Genomic DNA, 6,294 nt, shown 5'->3' on the forward strand with positions numbered 1-6,294 from the left:
TCTGGAGCAGGCTTAGCGCAGGAGTGATGAATCCAGTTAGGAATGCCATGACCTTGACTGCAGTTGGTGCTGTCAGGATGACAGTATGAGATCCTTTCCAGGCAGGTCAGTCCTTTCTGAAACTTCTCGATGCACATTTGGTCCCCAGGGTCAAAATGAATGATGGGGCACCAAGAAGGAAAACAGAAGGGTGTCTCAAACCCTAGAGTGGACTGCAGTCTGGACCTGTTGGAGAGAATAGAGATACTTTAAAAGAAACCAATTAGTAATTTTTTAACGATATGGTTGTGTGAACAGGACAACAACCCACCTTGATGCCTTTATGTGTTAGTTTGCATAAGAATGGTCACCATGGGCTCGTATATTTGAATGCTTAGTCACCAGAGGCACTGTTTAAAAGGATTAGGAGGTGTGGCTTTGTTGGAGGAAATCTGTCACTGGGGGTGGGTGGGCTTTGATGTTTAAAAAGCTCATGCCAAGCCCAGTGTCTTTCTCTCTCTCTGCCTATGGATCGAGATGTAGCATGCTGCCATGCTCCCCACCATGATATTAATGAACTAAACCCCCAAGACTATAACCAAGCCCCCAATTAAATGCTTGCTTTCATAAGAAAAGATACCTTGGTCATGGTATCTCTTCATAACAATAGAATGGTGACTAAGATACATTCAAAACATAATCTCATACAAAGTGAATCCTGCCTTGTTGGCGATAGCTCTTGCCTTGAGAAGGGCCAGCTATTAAAGTTGGGCCAATTTTCACCAGTTTTAAAAATTATTTTAGAGAGGGTTGACTTAATAGTTCAGATCATGTGTTTAACCTGTCCACAGCTCTGAGGTCAGTAAGTGCAGCGGAGCTTCCAAGTTACATTTAAGACCTTACTGACCATTTGAGCTATGGATGAAGTAAAGGCAGGTCTAATCCAATTGACAGCAGCAGCCTGAACCTAGGAATAATCAATGTAATAGAGTATTGACCACTGTCAGAGCAGTCTCTCTAGATAGTAAAGGTTTCTACCTATCCTGAGAACACTACCTATCCTGAGTCCACAAACACTAACAGATACTTATACCCAACATGAGGAGGCCTCATCTCTGTGAAATAAACTTCTGATTCCTCACCAGGAACTAGTCCCCTCACACAAATGGTGAGGACTCATTTTGCCCCTTGCCTTGGTTGGAGTTGGTTGGTTGTGTGCAGGAGAGACATTTGGAGGCAGCCTGCCATCTCTCAGAGATGCAGAATCTAATTCCTGGAATATAATAACTCAGTTAGTCTGGTGGCACTCAAATGGGTAGTCTGGTGCAGCTGACTCACCAAAAGGTGTCCAAGGGCCTTGGGGAGGATAATTCTTGAGTCGGCAAGATCTACCATTCAGTTGGACCTTATTTTGCATCCTGGGAGCAAGTCTTCTTCTCTTCTTCCTGGGAGTAGGTAGGTTGGGGAAGGAACTGTGGATCAGGAAAAGCAATGGGAAAAACAGGAAGGGGTTCCACAGGCACCCTGTCTGCTGCTTGTCAGGCTGCCTGGTCTGCCCTCTGGTTTCCTTAGCTTCAGGTGTGCTGCTGTTTGATGCCCTTTGAATGACTAACAGCCACCTCCTTGGGGAAGCAGACCACTATCAGGAGAGTGAGATTTTTTTTCTTCACTTTTAAGTTTTTTTCTTCAGTAGTCAATAGGTCTCTGTCTTTATAAATCATGGCATGGACATGAAGGACAGCAAAAGCACACCTGTTTCTGTATAAATGTTCACTCATTTGTCCTTTCCCAACATTAGGCTTGAGTAAGCACCATCAGCTCTGCCTTCTGGGCCAATGTACCTGGTGGCAAAACTTGTGCCCAATGGTGGCCCATTGCGTAGTGACTGATGCTTCAGATCTCCTCACTCTGTTGATGACCACACTGTTTCTATTGTTAAACAGATCGGGCTCTGCCTCAGACAAGGGGGTGTCCTGGAGTTCTGGGCAATTGGCCTGAGAATGTCCAGCCAGTCCTCATCGTCATGGAGGGGGACCTCAGGGTTGTCATCAAGCATCGATGTCACAGGGTAGCGACTCTGTACAGCAGCTCAAGTGAGGTGGGGCTGATGAAACAACAGACTCTGATACTGAGTGACATGGGCATTTAGCATCCACTGGCCATGTGTCTATCTCAGGAGGGTTTTCATAGCACAGGAAGTCATTAAATTCAGGTTCTGGCCCAGGGTGAGTTTGTCTGCTTCCTGTCCCAAACCAGGAAGAAGGTTCCCACCCACCCTACCCACCCCCAAAGAATCTCCCTATCTCAAGGAGATCCCAAATTCCTTGGGCCTGTCTCCATTTACCTAGAACCAAAACTGAATTTAGTACAGATTTACTTCCTTGGAGTGTCAAAGGGATTCTATTTTGGTGTGGGGAACATGCAGGTTACTCCAGACCTCTCCAGACTCAGAGAGAGGAGTGAGGATCTGGAATATTTGTCAGGGAGCATTTCCCCTGCAAACTTCCCTGGGCAGGGAGGCCAAGAGTGAGGCTGAGTCCCACGTGTGTAAGGGATCTCGCTGGGGCCTCCACTGAAATGATTCACGTTAGATAATTATTGACAACCACGTTGATTAAGTCAATTAAAAGCTTTAAGTCCTTTCTATTGATGGCTAGACTAAGAGTGATCTTATGCCTCTGAAAAGTCTCTTGGTGCCCAACTCAGCAGTGCAGAGTTTTGGTGGTGGTGGTGGTTTGTGTTTTGTTTGTTTGTTTTTTGTTTTGTTTTGTTTTCTAGAAAAGGCTATTTTTTTTTATTCAAGTAACTCAAATAGGAAACCAGAGGAGGAGCCCCAGGCCAGGACAGGTACTGGCCACCCCTCCTGCACAGAACAATGGGAGAAGGTAGTCCTGCACCCTTTTCCCATCAAAATGGGCCCCTGCTCACTGCTGCAGCATCCATGGGGCAGGGCCCCATCTTCTCTGGTGTGGGGTGGTTGGTAACCAGCCTGCTGTGCCCCAGACCCCCCCCCCTAGAGTGTCTTGGGGAGAATGCAGGCAGATCAGGAGGATGAACCTTTGGCGCTGGTAGCAGCAGTAATGGTGGGTGTCTAGGAATGAACACTGAGCAAAAAAAACAACACAACTCTCCAGAGGTAGTTTGTGAACAGAGGACAAGATGGAACCAGGGGGACAGGGAGGAGCAAAAGCGGGCACAAGGCTGGCTCCTTAGTGCCCCACTGGAGGAAGGGAAATAGCCCAGAGTAGGAATATGGGGGAGGAGAGTTAGCATCCCGGAGAATAGGACCACACCATGGAGGTGGGTGGAGACTCCCAGCATCACTGCGTTGGGTCCCAGGTGAGAACAAGGTGGGTGGGGCCATCATGTCCTACTTCCTGTAGTTCAAGGGGCTTTAGCCAACCTATGCAGGGTCTAGGTCAGGTGGGTGGGGCAGAAGCGACTGAGAAACCCACCTGCGACAGTTTGGTGGGAAGGCGGCATGCTGGGATCTAAGCATACCTGCACCAACCACACTTACTGCTGTCAGGTCAGCCAGTGGGGCTTGTCAGCATTGAGATGGCTGCGACCCTTTAAGGCCAGGGAATGTTCCCAGGACCCTCTACAAGGAAGCCAGGAACAGCAGAGCAGAAGGGACCTGCAAGACAAAGAGACCCCCCACCCCCCACCCCAAAGCAATGTCTCTAAGGCAGGTGCGCACGCAGCAGGACACCTGAGAAGTTAAATGAGAAGTTACCCTTGTCAGGAGAGGACAGGTATATTGGGGAGGAAGGCTCAGGGACTGCTCCTGTAGGAGCCACAGAGCCTGTAGCTGGTGCGGTCCTGTGCAGTGGGGGTGGGAGGGGCCTAGAAGCGGGGCTTCCAGTCCCAGGGGAAAGCTGCTCCTTTGATGGCCAAGGAGCAGGTGGCACTGCGCATGGTCGCTGCTCTTCCTCAGAGGACTCCTGGGAGATGACCTCCTCGTCCTTCTTCTCCAGTTTCTTGGGTCTGCACCTTGGTTTCCTCCCTGGAGCTGTGGTAGTTTTCCTAGTCTTGGCAGCACCCTTATTTTTGCTTCCCTTTGGTGGGCCCCGAGGTCTCCTCGGTGTTGGCACTCCACTGGCTCCCTACCAGCGCCGTCCCGGGACTCACCAGAGACCCTCGCTTTTCAGTCCCATCCTTCTCCTGCTTGGAGGCCAGAGGCCGCCTGAACTTTGAGCTGGACTCGCTCATCTCCCTTCGCTGCCGGGCAGTAAGAGGGACTGGCGGTGATGGCCTTCTTCCTGGAGCCGCGCCAACACCAGAAATAGCCCCAACTCAGGAGTCCCAATTCAGTACAGAGTTTTTAAAGGCAAAAACCACAAGGACCATAATTTACATCAAAGTTAAATGAGGGTCATAGTAACTTTGAAACATTTATTCCTGGTAGAGAATAACAATTATTTTAAACATAGCATGCCAGTTATTTTTTTAAAGACGTATCTTTTTCAGTTGTTTTAGTTTACATTAATTATTCTGGTTAATACATCTGAACCATGGTCAAGGCCATGGAATCACAAATGTGTTGCCAAGGCAGACATGACTGCTATGGGGGGAGAGGGAGAGGGCTGGGAACTGTCTAAGCAAACACAAAATGGAGTCAAAGCAAAATGACATTACCTGAGTCATTTCAACTCTAGCACCCATGTAACAAGCAGGGCATTTTCACACATGCCAACAATAACCCCTGCATTGCCCAAGATAAAGACAGGGTGGTCACTGAGGATTGCTGGCTGCCAGCCTAAGTGGGGAAAAAAAGTGAACTCTGGGTTCAGAGAGATACTTTGCCTCAAAAATAAGAAATAAGGCAGAGTGACAAAGGCCATCTGATGTCCTCTTCTGGCCTTCACATGTGCATGTGCACACAGGTATGCACACCGGTACCTACGTGTATACATACAGTACACACAAATAATAAATAAGTGAGATATTTCCCTGAGTTTTATAAGATGTTCTAACAAATTATCGAGCCAGAGAAAAGAAACCCCTGACTTATACGTGATTGGTTAGAAGAACGAAGGTCCCAGACTTAAGGCTGGCATTGGAACAGGGATGGTATTGTGGTAATGAGCCTTGAACCTGTGAGCTATTTGAGGACATGGTGTTAGAAAGGGATTGAATTAGGAGACACCCAGGTGATGTCTGCTTGGCATGTGTGGAGTCCTCTTCACTGAAAGCATGGTAGGAGTCTGCTGGGTTGTGTATCCCAGCCTGGACAGCGGCGAGTTCTTTGTACATAGTTGCTGTTACCACGAAAAGAAAGCAATGGCTGCCAGCATTGCCCAGTGCTAGTGGGATTGGCTGTCAAGTGTAGAAATGGCCTATTGCCAGAATATATTCATAAAGTTATGACTATGCAATTAAAATTTAACAGTGAATAAAGCAATCATCTAGTAAGTTGTCATCAGCTAATGAGTTAACACGGACCTTTAATTTGCCTGAACAATTCATATCCTAATTTTTAATATTTTTTAAATATGCATTTATTCTTTGATAATTTCATAAATGTGTGCCATGTGTCTTGATAATATTCAGCTCTTACCCTCTCTTCCCTTTTCCTGCAGATCCTTCATGTCTTCCATTATTTTCTATAACTCACTGAGTCCAATTAGTACTGCTCACATGAACATAGGTGTGTGGAAATGGGAAACCTACCAGGCACCATCACTGGAGAAATTTAACTCTACCTTTCCCAGTGGCCATCAACTGCCAACATGAGCTTCATGAGCTCCCCCACCACTACCCACCCATGCTGTAATATGCCTTGGCTTGATATTGTGCAGGTTTTATGCAGGTAACCCCAGCTGCTGTGACTTCGTGAGTGCAACTTGTTAAATCCAGAAGACACCATTTTACAGCATCCCCTTATCCTGTAGCTCTAATATTCTTTCTAACCCCTCACCAGCAATGTCTCCTGGACTTTGAGGACAGAGTCCATTTAGGCTTAGCACTCTGTAGTCACTTATTCTGCTTTTTGACCAATTATGAGGCTCTGCATTATCTGCTTCCCAAAGACATTGAAGTTTCCCTGATCAAGACTGAAAGCAGCCCAGGTCTATCGGTAAAAAAAGTAAATGTTCTGAAGGCAATTTGACCATATTTAACAAAATGCTAGTAGACTCATCCCTAGGTCTGTGAACCCCCAACCATGGGCTTTTGACCAGGTTAAAGTACTAAGCATATAACACCTATAACAGTCATGCCATTGTTATATGTGGGCATATCTTGCATGACAGGTTGGTATTGTAGCACGCAGGGCCCAGCACTGGGTAAGATCACTGATGTCTTTTCTCCACC

The 6,294-nt window shown here is 47.1% G+C and overlaps 1 pseudogene; it reads right to left on the minus strand.

Annotated features, from left to right (window-relative positions):
- Window positions 1-3,662: 3,662 nt before the first annotated feature.
- Window positions 3,663-4,191, minus strand: LOC114695371 (annotated as a pseudogene).
- Between the last annotated feature and the right edge of the window lie 2,103 nt (window positions 4,192-6,294).

This window comes from Peromyscus leucopus, chromosome 6 (assembly GCF_004664715.2).
Source record: "Peromyscus leucopus breed LL Stock chromosome 6, UCI_PerLeu_2.1, whole genome shotgun sequence".
NCBI lineage: Eukaryota > Metazoa > Chordata > Mammalia > Rodentia > Cricetidae > Peromyscus > Peromyscus leucopus.